Raw genomic sequence first — 16,354 nt, 5'->3', positions numbered from 1 at the left:
TCTCGGTAGAGGTCTTCTCAGATTTCTATCAGGTTCCCCAAGTTAAAGGTTTTTCTTGGAATTCGTGTGTGTGTGTATGTTTGTATCTCCCAGTTTCCTGTCTGTGCCTTCATATCCCTTTTATAGCTTATTTTATTTATCACTTAATTTTTAGAACTAAATCTTCTGTTTTATACTATTTTTTTAAGGATTTGATTTATTTATTTGAAAGAGAGAGTGAGAGCACAAGGAGGGGGAGCAGTAGGCAGAGGGAAAGGAAAAGGCAGGCTCCCTGAGCAAAGCCTGATGCCTCTGCAGGGCGCCATCCCAGCACTCTGGGATCATGACCCAAGCCAAAGGCAGACACTTAAGGATTGAGCCACCCAGGCGCCCGTTTTATACTATTCTAAATTGTAACTTGACAGTTTACTGTTGCACAGTGCTTCTCTTAATGGCCTTTTCTTTCTTACACATTGTAACTCTTATTTAGTTAAGTGCTCAGCTCAACTAACACCCTACAAAACTGGAAGCTTGGGGGGACAGGGGGACATTTGTCACTATCAGTAATGTATACTAAGCACACACACAGTTCCAGACACACACCTAATGAATTAATGGAGAGGATACAGAACTTGGTGTTTTTTCAGATTCTTCCTGTGTCTTTACTCTTTAATTTACTTATTTTACTACTTCTGAGATCCAGCTGATCTTTTACTTTTCTAATCTGATTCTCCATTTAAAAATTCTTGGCTTAGGGGCACCTGGGTGGCTCAGTCTGTTGGGCATCTGCCTTCAGCTCGGGTCATGATCTTGGGGTCCTGAGATCCAGCCCCATGTGGGGTTCCTGGCTTAGCAGGGAGTCTGCTTCTCCTTCTCCCTCTGAAGCTCCTCCTGCTTGTGCTCTCTCATTCTCTGTCAAATAAATGAATAAAAATCTTAAAAAAAAAAAAAATTCTCAGCTTATTTGAAAACAGCAACAGTATGAGACACACCCTGTCCTACCAAGAACATAAGCTCAGTCTGCTATCTGCGGACACATGACGACATGGGGTATCTGTTTCACGGGTATGACTAAGTGCCTCTACATTTAGCAAGCAGGCGATGTCCAGGGCACAACTCCAACTGCTATATGTCGGTTTTCCATGCCCTGGGGAGAAAAGATCTTTTGGAAACTTGGCAAAAAGCAGCCTGTGTCTTTCTGATGCTGGCTTCCTATAAGCAAGGGTCATATCTCCCCATGCAAGGAACTTGGCAGGCTGCATTCAAACGCCCAAACTAGGACATCCCATTGGAAGGTTTTTACATAGTCTCTTACTCACGCACTTGGTCATTCAGAGATGGAAGCACTCCAGAGATCCGCCTCCTCCTTTTTTCAGGGAACAAGGCCCTAGGAGAGGTAACATTCGACCATAGTCACACAGCCTGTGGCCAGAATACGGTGAAGGTGCTCAGGAAACAGAGACTCAAGCAGAATCACACAGTCTTACTGACACAGCCACTCATTTTAATACTGCATATGTGCACTCTTATTATACCTTCTAGAAGACCAGGAAGTGCTCAGGGCAGCCCAAGAACATGTTACGTCTCAGCTGAACTCACCACTATCTGGCTAACAGAAGCTGACAAAGATGATCTATCAGAGAACACGTAGTGGAATGGGTAACTTATTCCCTCTGTATCAGTACCCAGTCAGTGCCTGCCACTAAGTCTGAGTTCAGTTCTGTCCTCGACCCCAGAGCAATACAACTCTGTGAAGAGGGGCCTTCCCAGTGCCTTAGTGAAGCCCCTGGCTCTCTAAACACATGTTCAACAGCCATGACAGAAAGTGTGAAAAGTGAACAATGCTGCCAGGCGGCAGTTCCACCCCTTAGTTCTAGACATCCCCCCGCCCAGGGGGGCAGAGAAACCTTAAAAGTGTCAGAGCCGGGGCACCTGGGTGGCTCAGTGGGTTAAGCCTCTGCCTTCGGCTCAGGTCATGATCCCAGGGTCCTGGGATCGAGCCCCGCATCGGGCTCTCTGTTCGGCGGGGAGCCTGCTTCCTCCTCTCTCTCTCTGCCTGCCTCTCTGCCTACCTGTGATCTCTGTCTGTCAAATAAATAAATAAAATCTTTAAAAAAAAAAAAGTGTTAGAGCCTGCAAAGCCTGGACACAGCACAGCCCTTTGGGACACTGCTATCCCAGGGCAGGCACTCGGGCTGCCCTCTCCTTCTTCTCTTGGTAAAAGCCTGCACTCCTGCCCCAACAGCCAGGGAAGAGAGCCCCACGGTACCCCAGGTACCCATCGCACCCCTCCCTGGGCCAGGTGAACATTCAGCACCTGAGAGCACCACTGAGGCAGCACTTCATGGTGCTGGCTCTGGTCAAGAATATCTTAGCAGGGGAAGCCCCCACCGGGCTCCTGGGATATGGGTCCCCAAGAGTGAAAGGACAGTCTGGGGTAGGAAGCCCAGGGGGCCCAAGACCCCAAGACTCATTTCAGGTAAGTGTCCTCACTCATAGGAACCCGATCTAGTTGGGGTTGGAGCTGGCAATCCCCTGAATCTCCCAACAGCCTCAACGATGCTTTCTTTCTCCAACTGTGACCCTGGGGACTCTCCAGTGATAGAGAGAGAGACACACAAAGACACACAGACACAGACACACACACACACACACACACACACACACGTACGTCAAGTTTTCAGCAATGCCAAAAAGGTAGTGTCCTTTATAAACCAAATACTTAATATCCGCCCTGGAGGCAAGTGTATTTTAAGTTTACAAAGTCAAGAGACACAACTAAGGAATCAAAAGCAATATATATGACAGGCAAGAACCCCAAACTTCCAGGGGCCCAGTTCAGCAGGAAAGAAAGAATCCTTCCGGCCCTTCCTGCCACTAATACTAATCCCCAGCTATATATGACTAAGGTCCATGCCTTGTTTGAGGGTGGGGGTTGGGGGGGGGACATATGTCCATGAGGCACAAGGCCTATTCTGTCTAGACAATCTAGACAGAGCTGGGGATTGCCAGCTCCTGGGAACTAGAATATTCCACTGGAAGCCCAGCTCCAGGAGAGCAGATCTCTTCTGCTCAGCCTGCCTTTCCAGAGCTGATGAGTGCCCCATGCACACAGGAAGCTCAGTCAATAAATGCTTTCCACACAATAAATGCAAGAACAAATGTGTATATGGCACCAGCTCAATTCATAGTAAACTTAATGTTTCCTCATATGCAGAAAAGCCCACAGGGAATGAAACTAAGACATCTTAACTAAAATGCTAGAAGAACAGCTCCCTACTAGTTTTTGCTTTCCAAGAATTAAAGAAAAATTGTGAGAGTCAATCCCTTACTAACTACACAAAATGTGGCTGAGGCCGACGCAGCCCTCACCCCCAACCACTCCCAGGAACTGCTCCTCTCCAATAGCTAGGTTACCTAGAAACTGTACTTAAACTCTCAAACTGCTTCTTTTCGCCGTAGTAATTAAAACATTTAAGGAAAATGGGACTATCTTTTTAAACCAAACAAATAATAGAAGTCCATGTCTCTGTTTCAAATGGTTTTGAAAAAGTTAAAAGCAAACCAACTGAAACAACCGCTTTAAGTTCCATCTAGCAAAAATGCTCTTGTCCCCGGGGGTACCTGGGTGGCTCAATTGGTTGGCCATTTGACTCCTGGTTTGAGCTCATGATCTCAGGGTTGTGAAGCTGAGCTCCCCATCCAGATCCTCGCTGGGTGTGAAGCTTAAGACTCTCTCTGCGCCTCTCCCTCTCCCTCCCCCCACTACGCTCATGCACATGCTTTCTTTCTCAAAAAAATAAATAAAATCTTTTGTCCAGACACTCAAAAGTTAAAATTAACTGTTAAATATCAGTCTAACATTAATATAAAAATTCTGGAGGGCTAACCAGTTTAAAACTGCTCAAACGGATGGCCTACAGGATGTACTCCCACAATGGAAAACAATAGTGTGAAGTCACTGTTTATTTGGACTCCAAATACCATAAGACAGGCAGCTTTCTCTGCTTTGAGTTAAAAATGGGTCTTTTTCCCTCTCTAGCATCAGATGAGACAAGTGTTGAACCAAGTCGCCGGTGAAGATTCAAGGTATTCCCTCAAAAGTGCTCACAGCTCCAGAGACAGCTGAGGACCCCCCCGACACAAGGCAAGCCCCCACCTGGCCGGCATGCTGTGGGATACCACCAGAGGTGTGGGGCAGACCACCAGAGACACCACCAGGGAGCTGGAGAACCCACCAAAGGAGTCTAGGCTTACATACACAGCAAGACACTTGAAGTAAAAATATGTGGAAGAAAAAAATTACTTCTGCAAAGCAAGCACTACATAATCATCTATTAGAAAAGCTGCTTCGAACTTTTCTCACTTGGAAAACTCTTGCAAATTCTCACTTATCACAGTTACCAAAAGGAGAGGTGCAGGAAGGGCAAGGGTTTCTGCCGATGGTGGTTTGGTTTTTTTCAACCAACGCAGGAAGGAAGCAAAGCTTTAATACCTGAGTACAAACTCACTCAGGTACAAACATGTCCTAGAGGAAGAGAAGGAAAAGGCTCAAAATCCCAGGGCTGCAGGCCATTCTCCACCAGACCGTGGTTTTTCATCTGGGTCTGTTTTTCACATGTTCTGTGACAAAACTCACTGCGAAACAGTTCATTCTACACTCCACTGACCTCGGTATGCCCCTTGTGTTAAACATTACTCGGTACTAAACTGCAAACTTAAAAATTATTAACATGTAAAAATCTGTTAGATGTTTTTTTACCACAATTTAAAAAAAAAAAACTTTAATGGGTAACAAGGTAAATTTTATTATGCATTTTAACCACAATTATAAATTAATATTTTTTAAAAAACACATTACTCGGGGCACCTGGGTGGCTCTATCAGTTAAGCATATGCCTTCCACTCAGGTCATGATCCCAGGGTCCCAGGATGGAGCCCTGCATCAGGCTCCCTACTTAGCAGGGAACCTGCTTCTCCCCCTCCGTCTCCCTCTGCCTACCAATCCGGCCCCTTGTGTGCATATGCACGCGCTCTCTCTCTCTCTGTCAAATAAATAAAATCTTAAAAAAAAACAACACACACATGTTACTCAGAGTCATACCAATCAGACTTCAGAAAAAACATTCATGAGGCTTAGGTCCTGTCTGAATCACCAAAACCCAGGCAGGGCCCTGAGAACAGAAAAGGGTAAACTGAGCCCAAAGACAAGGACCACCTGGCTGTAGCAGCTGGAGTGAGAGGTGGGGTAGGGCGGGGAGTAAATGTGAGAGGTCGGGGGCCAGACTCAGCAGAATCCAAGTGAGAATGAATTACCACATCCACGTACCCCTGTGGCATCCGAGAACCCAATTACAGCAAATTACAATTATCTCAAGACAGCCCAAGAATAATTACACTTCAGCGCATATTTACTGACTACCTACCCTGTGCTAGGTGTGAAGCTTCATCTGCTATGCATGCAGCCTTCCCGCATTTCATACGAAAATATTCAATTAGGATTTGCACATATTACTAAGTCATAAAGCACAAGAGATAATAAAACTAAAGTACTTACAAATCGGCAAATTTACAAACACAGAGTAGGTGCTTACTGGAAACTAAAATGTTTCCTTCTGACTCCACAGACTTGCCCTGGCTATCCGAAACCCCTCCATCTCAGCACAAAGGTAGAGCCAGACTATGTTTTGAGGGCAGGATGGTCAATGTCTGTCTGCATCAAGGCCAGATGCCAAGGGCTACCCAGAGGGGAAAGGAGGCAGAAGAGGTCCACGCTGGGGTCTCAGCCACATGCGCCCTGCTGCCCTCTCCCCCAGGAGATCTTAACACCAAGTAGGTGCTTGGTCTACCATAGGCCGAGTGTGAGTTTCCACCAAATCCTTGAAATGATTGACTAAACACAAAAGCAGTCATCACATCTGATTTCACAGGTTAAAAGTTAAAAGCTGAGTTTCCTGATATATTTTTCCATTATCCTATAAAAGATTACAAATAAGGGCCATCACTCAAAACTAATATGTTAATCTGACTTCGATGAACTAAGTTGAGAAAAAGCGTGCCGACTGCTGGCCTTCCTGACCTAATTGCCTAATTAGACTCCAAAACAGAGGAGTAAGGGGAAGCAGGGGAGTGGCCCCAGCGCTCCCTGCCCCCTAGTCAGGTCTCTCCTTACCCCTTACCCCAGCCCTCAGCCCTACCAGCAGCCTCACAACACAGACGCCACAGAGGGGTGTCCTCGCTCTGGTGAATGGGGGTTCCTGCACCTTCACCGGAAGGCTGCCACTGCACCCCATGTTTATCCAGGCACATACTTCGACCTTCAGTATTTAACGGTGTGATCTGCTTTGGCTACATTCTTGTTTTGGGCCACATTCTTAAGGCTCGACCGTCGAGAATATTTCAACCATGCCAGAAACTGCCAGACCAACAAACATTGTTTATAAAAGGACAAGACACAACTAGCACCCACTCCGTTTGCTCAGGCTTTCTTGCTGGCTGAATTCCTTCCCTCCCACGTACGGCTCTAATTGGCCCTTCTACCCACCTCAGCCTTGCAACAACTATAAAATCTAAATCATTACAAACTTCTCCGGTAGGTTTTAGAGGTATGCTTCTGAAGGCTGTGGAGAAAGAGCCAAAAGACGGCCTTGCAAACTCTTAGAACTCCTGTTCTGCAAAGCCACGGCTGTGCTGTTTTCAGGCAGTGAGGAGGAGGCAACGCCAATGCAGAGCAGGACAAGGTCGCCTGACGCACTGACCTCACAATCAGGCTTCCCTAGAGTGGCACCTGCGAGCACCAGCTCCCAATGAACTGGCAAAGGCAAAACTCCTGGGCCGGGTCCTGCCAGCACCTGCATTGCTAGCCTTACCCAGAAGAGGATGCTGGGTTGCTCCTCAAGGAGATTCAGAGAATCTAAATCTCGTTTCTCCTCAGATTTAGGGAAATGTGTCCAGTTCGGGCACCTTCACACCAGGTACGCTGGATCTCCTCCCATCTGATCAAGAGTGCAGGTCCAGGGCGCTAAGTCAGCTGGGCAGCCGACTCATTATTCCCACATGGGTCATGAGCTGCAACCCCACATTAGGTGAGCAGATTACATTTTTTTTTTTTTAAGATTTTATTTATTTATTTGACAGAGATCACAAGTAGGCAGAGAGGCAGGCAGAGAGAGAGAGGGAGAAGCAGGCTCCCCGCTGAGCAGAGAGCCCGATGCGGGGCTCAATCCCAGGACCCAGGATCATGACCTGAGCTGAAGGCAGAGGCTTTAACCCACTGAGCCACCCAGGCGCCCAAAAGGACCTCTTCTGTAAGCAGAAAATTTACCTTTGTCCTCTCACTGTACGCCAGTCCACTGAATCTTGAAGTTCTGGGGTCTTTCTTTCTTTCTTTCTTGTTTTTAAACCTTAAAGCTGTGTCTTAAGAATAGACCTAATTAAGAGTCAGGGACCTCTTCTTTGCATTCTCTCATGCACAGATCAAGAGGACACTATCAGAGATTTCATGGCAACACAGACCTCCTAACAGGCCAGCCAATCCCTCTCAGAGGCATGGGGATAGTCACTTGCCCTACCTGCTCAGAACTTTCGTGGTAAGAGGAAAGACCAGGAATGTAGAGGTCACAGGCAAGAGAGAGAGAGGAGGGGGAGAGAGGCAGAGAGCTCTGAGCTCTGATTCTATCTCCTCAGACTAACTGCCCTGAAGAGCTTGACTGATAAAACAGAATCTGGCCTTTGTTCCCCCACTAGTCCCTCCACCTCAGTTATCTCTTGATAAGATTTCTGATTCGAGAGTGGGAAATGCAAAGATAAAACAGTCAAAGCAACAACCGCCAGAGAATGGGAGGGAGATTGCCCCCCACACCGCAGCCGATCATCCTGAGGCAGTTCAGCCAGGCCGCATTTCTTACCTGGTTGAGAAAACGACCACAAAAACCATAGCCCTCACTCTCTCTCTGCTGATGCCTCTGCAGGAACACTTCAGGATCTCACTGATTGTTAGAAGCCAAATGAAGTGTCCCACCCAGCAACCTGCTCTCAGAAAGGCAGAGGGAGCAAACAGGAAGCCACAGGTTCCTTAGAGAGGATTTTCATCCCAAGGGAGGGAGAGGCCCTCCAGTCCTCTGCCGGCCTCAGATCATTAACCACGTTCAACCAATGCTTAAAGGAAAATCCAGATTTCCTTAGCACAAAGAACTAAAAATACCACAAATTGACCAGTTACCAGTTTGTTTATGTAAAGAGCTAGAGTTTTGTCTTTTTTAAAAAATAATTAAGCGGGACACCTGGGTGGCTCAGTTGGTTAAGCGGCTGCCTTCGGGTCAGGTCATGATCCCAGTGTCCTGGGATCGAGTCCCACATCGGGCTCCTTGCTTGGCAGGGAGCCTGCTTCTCTCTCTGTCTCTGCCTGCCACTCTGTCTGCCTGTGCTCACTCTCATTCTCTCTCTCTCTCTCTGACAAATAAATAAATAAAATCTTAAAAAAAAGAATACTCAAGCTCTCATAATCCACAGACATCTCAAAAAGTCACTCAGGCTCTCTACATGCACAAAGGTTACAAAAGCAGGAAGTCACCCTGCATGCTCTTGACACCAGAGTTTCCACCTCTCAAACCCCAAGGGTTAGTGAAGCTGCAAATTGGAGCAGAGGTTTCTGGGACGGTAACACTATAAAGTAAGCAACTATAGGTAATTCACAGAAGGCTAATTTAAAGTCTGCAAATCCACTTTTTTGATTATCTGTAATGCACCCAGGGATCTCCACTATCTTTTGCCCTTACAGACTAACTGCTTAGTATTCAATTTGTCACCGCCCGAGGAGCTAAGGGAGTGAGTGACAAGGTTCACCTCCGTGACTCACTAAGCACCTCGCACAGGACCAGTGTACACCGGTCTGGTACTGGTTACTTCCCCGTGGCTCCGCCCCCGTTGGAGGCACCACAAGGAGGACAACCCGGATGGCGGCGCCTGGATACCAAGACCTGCAGATGGCCAGTGCACAGCACTTAGGGCCTCAACACAGTGGCCTTTAAAGAAATCATTTCCGAAACACTCTGGAGACTGCACATGTTCTAACTGCATCTACCCCTCGACAGGAAAGAAGCAGTCCTGCCCAACAGAACCTCAGGTGTGACTGTCCTCTGGGTATGGAGCAGGCGAGAGGTCAGTGACTATCCAAGGTCCCAGCACTCCAGAGAACAGAAGAACAGAGGCTGTAATGGATCAACAGCGATTTTTTTGGCCAACAGAATTTTTAAAAAATTGTTTTATAAATCTAAGTTCATTCTCAGAAGCCCTTTTTTCTAGGCAAATACAGAATAAAATAACACCAATCACAACAATGATCAATAGCATGACACATATTACTTTGGACAAATGGCAAATTAAATAACGATACTTGGTATCTATTTTGCTCTTTAGATGAAAGACACCAGATTAATATTACAGAAACACATACTCTTTGCTTTCACAATAATTACTTTTCTTTCTCCATAAGCACCTTGCTCTAACAAGAACATACTTGATAGGAATATGTTCTTGATAATTTTTATTCAACAAATTTGGACCACCTACTCAGTATCAGATACTGTCCTACCTTCCCCTACCTGCTTTTTAATTCCAACCCCACTCCATTTGTTTCACTCTCCACAAATGAAGAATATAAAATGAAAATGCTTACTTCTTACTTAGAAGATTAAAATCTCAAAAAAAAAGTATATGAGCTTCTCTTGTTTCCCAATAAAAGCTTGCCCCACTAGACTGAGTGTCCACTGAGGGCCAGAACAAGCCCTAATTCACCTGGGTCCTGGGCTCAGACTGGTTCAATGGGAGACAAATAGCAAAGCTTGGACAGAGCGGAGGAGAATGTAGGTCAGCATCAACCAGGGAACACCAAGGCCTCAGAGTATGGCCTCTATTTCCTAGACAAGTTGGGAAGGAAAGGGACAGAAGGATGCAGGCAGACACCTACTTTCGCTCAGTCTTCCACGGGAGATGGGCCCACTGTCACCACCCAATGATGTGAGTCAAGACCCAGCCTTCCCATCAAGTTGAAAAATAGGTTAAAGACCTGAGAGAGTGTGCACTGGATCCTTACCCCCTTCCCACCTCCAGGGTGCCTCCTGCCTCACCTGTCATCACCACCCCCCACCCCCAGCCTTGGCCAATGCCTTGTCCGTGACTCCTTGCTCACACCTGGCCTCTGGTCACTCTGCTCTGTGCTCCTCCCCTCCACAAGCTGGGACACTGCATCATTGCCCAGCACTGACACGTCTACCAAACCTTAAGGTTCTCTACTTACCTTCAGGACTGGGCTCCAAGTCCTTTTCTCCCAAGGACTGCCCTTCTTTCGACACTCCAAGAGTGCTTTTCCTCCTACCCAAGCATGTCCAACCCCTGCCACTCATTTAACGAGCCCACTCCATACCACGCCCTCCTGAACACAGAGCCGCAGATGTTCCCACAGCACAATTAGGCTCCACTTAACCCGGACTGCTCACTCCCACGGCAACCCAACCCTTCAACGGAACAGGTGTTCGACAAGCACAAATCAAGTGTTTTAGCTCAAACGTGGCAATCCACCGAAGTGAATGCCTTCCCTTTGCTTTACTACTTCACAAAGAGTTAGACATCTCCAGGGTCAAGCGTGAGACTTCTCAGGAAGAGGGGAGCAGAAAGCACCCCTTTTTGCACTGGCCACCCAAGGCCAATCTAAGCTTGCTTCCTCAGGAACCTTATCCCCCTGGTTTTAACCTGCACTGAGCTGCCATAATGAGGATCGTGTTCTGGATGCAACCCCTTAAGACTGGCACGTAAACCCGCACCCTCAAAGCAACCCTACAGAACATCTCCTTTATGACATGAAGAAAACAGAGATCCACAGCCAGTAAGAGGCAGAGGCGGCACCCGGAGCCCAGTTCACCAGATTACCTTGCCCAAGCCACAACTGCCATCACATGGCTCTTGCATTCCAGGCAGCTCACGGCAGCTGCCTGTGGGATCAGGCCCACCCTCACTGCCTGGCACAAAAAGAAGTACTCATAAGCATTCATTAAGTGGATTGTTTTTTTCTAGCTCCCTCTCACCCTCCAGCTCCCAGTCTCCAAATGCTGCTTCCTCCGGGAAGCTGCCAAATGCAGCCATCCATTATCTAATAAGCCCTCCGACACGCCTTTCCTATTTCGTTAAATTCTCAGCTCTGATTTCCCCATGTAGTCGAATGATGACACAGGGAGGCCACGGTCAGCCCCACGTCTTCCCATGACACCGGCACCTGCCTGGGGGAGAACTATGTCAAGACCACCTGAAACACAGGGTACATGTGCTCCACTAACTCAAGGGACACTGCACCTTTAGTTCAAAGCCCTGACAACAGTCATGTGCACTGCCTGCAGAGCTGGATTTCAGGGTCCCTGGTATCAACAGCTGGAGATATCCTTCCTCTTTAGAGATCATTCAGTGGTTCTGATCATTTCCCTACCAATTAAGTAGCAATACATTCTTTTTGAGCAGGAAGGGCATTCATTCTTTTATGTTGTTGTTGAAGTCCAGCTTACTCTGCTGATAACGTGTTCACTTGTTCCACTTAACAACAAAAATCAAAAACTGGACAAGGTGAAACTCCTTTATTCAACTGCAACATGATTAAGCAACTAAATAACAACGTTAGTTTTAGCAGACTTTCAATAAATAAAAAGATGTATCATGCATCTATATCTTGGTTTCTCAATACCATGTCAACTAAACGGCACCACAGCTCCTTGTGGAAATGGCTGGTCTCAGGCTGGGGTCAAGGAGGCTGGAATATCTAGTTGCATGAGAAAGTCAGAGTGCTCAAACAACGATGCAGACGTGTCAAAAGAACACAGAAGGGACTCCCCCTGCCAAACCGGGGACAACCTGGACATCAAAATAATGACAAGAATCACAATGAGGGGCGCCTGGGTGCCTCAATGGGTTAAAGCCTCTGCCTTCGGCTCAGGTCATGATCTCAGGGTCCTGGGATCGAGTCCCACATCGGGCTCTCTGCTCAGCAGGGAGCCTGCTTCCTCCTCTCTCTCTGCCTGCCTCTCTGCCTACTTGTGATCTCTGTCTGTCAAATAAATAAATAAAATCTTTAAAAAAAAAAAAAAAAAAGATGACACCAACACAGAAGGAACGATCTTAGAAGGATCAATAGATGCTGAAAGTAGAAGGTCAGAGTTTAACGAAAAACAAGGTATCTACACAGTCTCAAAGTGTCCCACCATAAACTACTCACTAATGGCAAAGGGGAAAACAGCAACTTTAGAGTAAACTGGTGGGTACCTTCTTAACCAGTGCTGATCATTAGAACAAGCTGCATCTCAGGGCACCTGGGTGACTCAGTTGGTTGAGTGCCTGACTCTTGATTTTGGCTCGGGTCATGACCTCAGGGTCATGGTATCAAGTTCCATGCCCTGCATTGGGCTTTACGTTCAGTGCAGAGTCTGCTTGGGATTCTTATTCCCTCTCCCTCCGCCCCTGCCCATGCGTACGTACTCTTTCTCTCTCTCAAATAAATTTTAAAAATCTTTTAAGGGGGTGGGGGTGCACCTGGGTGGCTCAAGTCAGTTAAGCAAATGACTTGATTTCGGCTCAGGTCATGATCTCAGGGTCATTAAATGAAGCTCCACATCAGACTCTGCACTCAGTGCCAAGTCTGCTTGTCCACCCCCTCCTTTCTGTTTTCTCCGCCCCCGCTTTCTCAAATAAATCCTTAAAAAAAAAAAAAGGAATGTGGGGCATGGTCCACCTCCTCTCTCAGGACCTCAATTCTTCCCTGGCAGAGCAGCAACAGTTGTGAGGCAAAGTCAGCACATGAGCTCTGTAAACTTGACAGCCTATGTAACCTTAACCCCACCACTTACTTCACACCCCAGCACTCTGCCCACTAGCATTCCAGGGTCCAAGCACCGAACTCCCAGACTGCATGATTCAAAACACACGTCCCACTAAGCCTCCGAGCCCTCCAAGTTTATAAAGGGGAAATGGAGGTATTTTAAAAGCATTTCCTCCAGAAACACTATGAACACAAAATACACACAAAAAAAGCACTTTGTTTATTTGTTTTAAAAGTGACTTGGGTTATAATGGAAGAAAATGTCACACTGGGGCCTGAAATTACTACATTGGGCTATGTTTGCTTAAGATTAAAAATAGTTTCATCTTCCCTTCCCAGAAGCCCTCCCTCCCAAAAGAAAAAACCCTGACTAGACCATCACCAAGATCAGAAGTACCAGAGCAAATCTCAAGATCTACACAAGCTTAACCCAGTGTTTGTCAGCATCACATTCCCCACTAACAATTCCCGACCACAACTTGGAAGAACACAGCACGCCTCACAATGATGCCATCGGCTGTCTGGTCCTTACCTTCGGGTTTAATGCAATAAAAGTAATTCATATGGGGGCACTGGGGTGGCTCAGTTAGTTAAGCATCCAACTCTTGGTTTTGGCTTAGGTCATGCTCTCATGGATAGCAGGATGGAGCCCTATAATGGGCTCCGCACTTGGAGGGGAGGGGGTCCTGCTTGGGGATTCTCTCCCTCTGTCCCTCCCCTCTCTAAAAAAAACAAGTAATTCATATGGAGGCAAAACAAATTCCAGTAATACAACAGAGCACAAGTGAAAAGCAGGCTTCTTTCCCAGGCCCTCAGATGAGCAGGCTGGGTTTCTTCAGTAGCTGTCTGCAAAAGGCATATTTAATGTGTCTCTAAATCCATAAACAAGTACATTTCTCTTTAATTCATTCTTTTTTTTTTTAAAGTAGGTTCTATGCTGGACTTTTTTTTTTTTTTTAAGCTCTCCACAAATGAGACATTTACTGTGTCTCTAAATCCATAAACAAGCACATCTCTCTTGAATTCATTCACTTTTTTTTTTAAAGATTTTATTTATTTATTTGACAGAGAGAGAGCACAAGTAGGCAGAGAGGCAGGAAGAGAGAGGAAGGGAAGCAGTCTCTCTACTGAGCAGAGAGCCCGATGTGGGGCTCGATCTCAGGACCCTGAGATCATGACCTGAACCGAAGGCAGAGGCTTTAACCCACTGAGCCACCCAGGCGCCCCATTCACTTTTTTTTTTTTTTTTAAAGTAGGCTCCCTGCAAGCCCAACGAGGGGCTTGAACCCAAGAGCCTGAGATCAACACCTGAGCTGAAATCGAGTCAGATGTTTAACTGACTGAATCAACCTCTCTTTAATTCTTTTTTTTTTTTTTTAAGATTTTTTTATTTGAGAGAGAGAGAGCACAAGTGCATGAGCATGATTGGGGGAAGGGGGTGGGAGAGGCAGTGGGAGAAGCAGACTCCCCACTGAGTAGGGAGCCTAACCCAAGCCTTGATCCCAGGACCCTGAAATCATTCCCTGAGCCAAAGGCAGAGGCCCAAACAAATGAGCCACTCAGGCACCCCTCTTTAATTCATTCTTTTTTTTTTTTTTTTTTAAAGATTTTATTTATTTATTTGACAGAGAGAAATCACAAGCAGATGGAGAGGCAGGCAGAGAGAGAGAGAGGGAAGCAGGCTCTCTGCTGAGCAGAGAGCCCGATGCGGGACTCGATCCCAGGACTCTGAGATCATGACCTGAGCCGAAGGCAGCGGCTTAACCCACTGAGCCACCCAGGCGCCCCAATTCATTCTTTTTTAAATAAGATTTTATGTATTTACATGTCAGAGAGAGAGAGTAAAGCAGGGGGTGTGGCAGGCAGAGGGAAAAGCAGGCTCCCTGCTGAGCAAAGAGCCCAATGCGGGACTCAATCCCAGGACCCTGAGATCATGACCAGAGCTGAAGGCAGAGGCTAGCTAACCAGCTGAGCCACCTAGGCGACCCTCTTTAATTCATTCTTAAAGCCCAAATGAAATCACGTATTTCACAATTATTGTTTTTTAAATTTTACTAGAACTGGGAGACGTCAGCCCCAGTGGCTGGACCCACCTCCTGACTGACCCTTGCTGCTTGTAACACATCTAAGTGTCTATAAACTGCCTGTTTTGCTCTCAAGGATGCTCTCACTTTTTTTTTTTTTTTAAGATTTTATTTATTTATTTGACAGACAGAGATCACAAGTAGGCAGAGAGGTAGGCAGAGAGAGAGAGAGAGAAAGAGAGAAGCAGGCTCCCCGCTGAGCAGAGAGCCCCATGCGGGGCTTGATCCCAGAATCCTGAGATCATGACCTGAGCCGAAGGCAGCAGCTTTAACCCACTGAGCCACCCAGGCACCCCAATGCTCTCACTTTTATACTTGCTTTCTTCTGGGAGGAAATCAGAGCACAAAATCCTAGATGTGGATTTGTTAGGCCCAAGGTTATATATATTAGAATTGATAGATATTGCCAAAAATGCCTTCAATTTACATTCCTGCCTGAAGAGATGGGTGACTTTTCCCTTACTTTCACTAGAAGTGAGTTATTGGCAAACTCCTTCATTAACAGCATAGGAAAAGGTGGGTGGGACAGGTTGAAACAGAGAGCAGCCCCTCTCTTATTGCCGGACTATGGGCCATGACGGGCGGCAGGTATCATAAGTGCAGACTGGGAGTAGTGGTACTTTGTGGTCAGGCAGCATGACAGTATGGGAGGGTGAGCATCCTGATGACTAATGAATCAAAACATGGTGCTGTTTTTCTAGTCAGACTTGACTACCTCAGAGGAAAATTGCTATGGAGAATTTATGGGTGAGTGACTCCAAATAATAAGGTATTTGTAGTGTTCTTTGCTCCCATTGTTTCTTCCCTGGACCAGCCCTCTGAACCAGGCCACCTTCTGGGCCCACCCCAGAACAACTCCAGTGCTGAACACAAGGACTGGGGAGGGAAGCTAGAGACTATTATGGGCCCCCAAGTCTAATCTTCATCCTGTGATTTCATTGTTCTGAAAAACATTAACCTTTCCTACCTCTTTGTGTCCAAATCTAATTTTGATGCCTGTTGTCCTTCAACTAAGGAGTAGGGCCTGACAGGAATGCTGGAGCCCATCCGACCTGTAGGTGGCACCCTCCACTCTTGGGGCCCTGGGGGAAGAACCATCTATCCCAAGCCAGGGCAGCCATCGGGACAGGCTGTCGGGCACCCAAGCACATAAGTACTCCCCAGCCCACACTCAACTTTCTCTAAGATCGGCCTAACTTATACACATGAACAATCAACCCAACAGAAAGTGGTGCTCACAACAGAGAATGACATTCCAAAGTCCTAACGTGACCTTCCCAACTCTCTATCATGCTAGTTCCTGGTTCGAAGGCTGCCTGGAAAGACCACGGGACCTAGGCAACTTCACCACGATGAGGAGTAACAGGAACTAGGAGGCATACCTTGCCATGAGGACCATGATACAAACCGTGGACAACACCAGGACCACAGAGAA

The 16,354-nt window shown here is 46.8% G+C and overlaps 1 protein-coding gene across 4 annotated transcripts in view; it reads right to left on the bottom strand.

Moving 5' to 3' along the window:
• Nucleotides 1-16,354, bottom strand: part of DAG1 (dystroglycan 1) — a 68,379-nt gene that overhangs the window by 28,304 nt on the left and 23,721 nt on the right. Inside the window, exon 1 of one of the 4 annotated variants that reach the window (XM_032319815.1) lies at nucleotides 7,887-8,147. The exons of the other annotated variants lie outside the window; for them this stretch is intronic. The gene's annotated coding sequence lies outside the window, so the exon portion shown is untranslated. Of the gene's footprint in view, nucleotides 1-7,886; nucleotides 8,148-16,354 lie in introns of those variants that run through there. 4 annotated transcript variants of the gene reach the window in all.

This window comes from Mustela erminea, chromosome 1 (genome assembly GCF_009829155.1).
Source record: "Mustela erminea isolate mMusErm1 chromosome 1, mMusErm1.Pri, whole genome shotgun sequence".
In the NCBI taxonomy this organism is placed as follows: Eukaryota; Metazoa; Chordata; class Mammalia; order Carnivora; family Mustelidae; genus Mustela; species Mustela erminea.
Note: the sequence above shows the minus strand (reverse complement) of the source record. Positions and strands in the feature narration are given on the sequence as shown.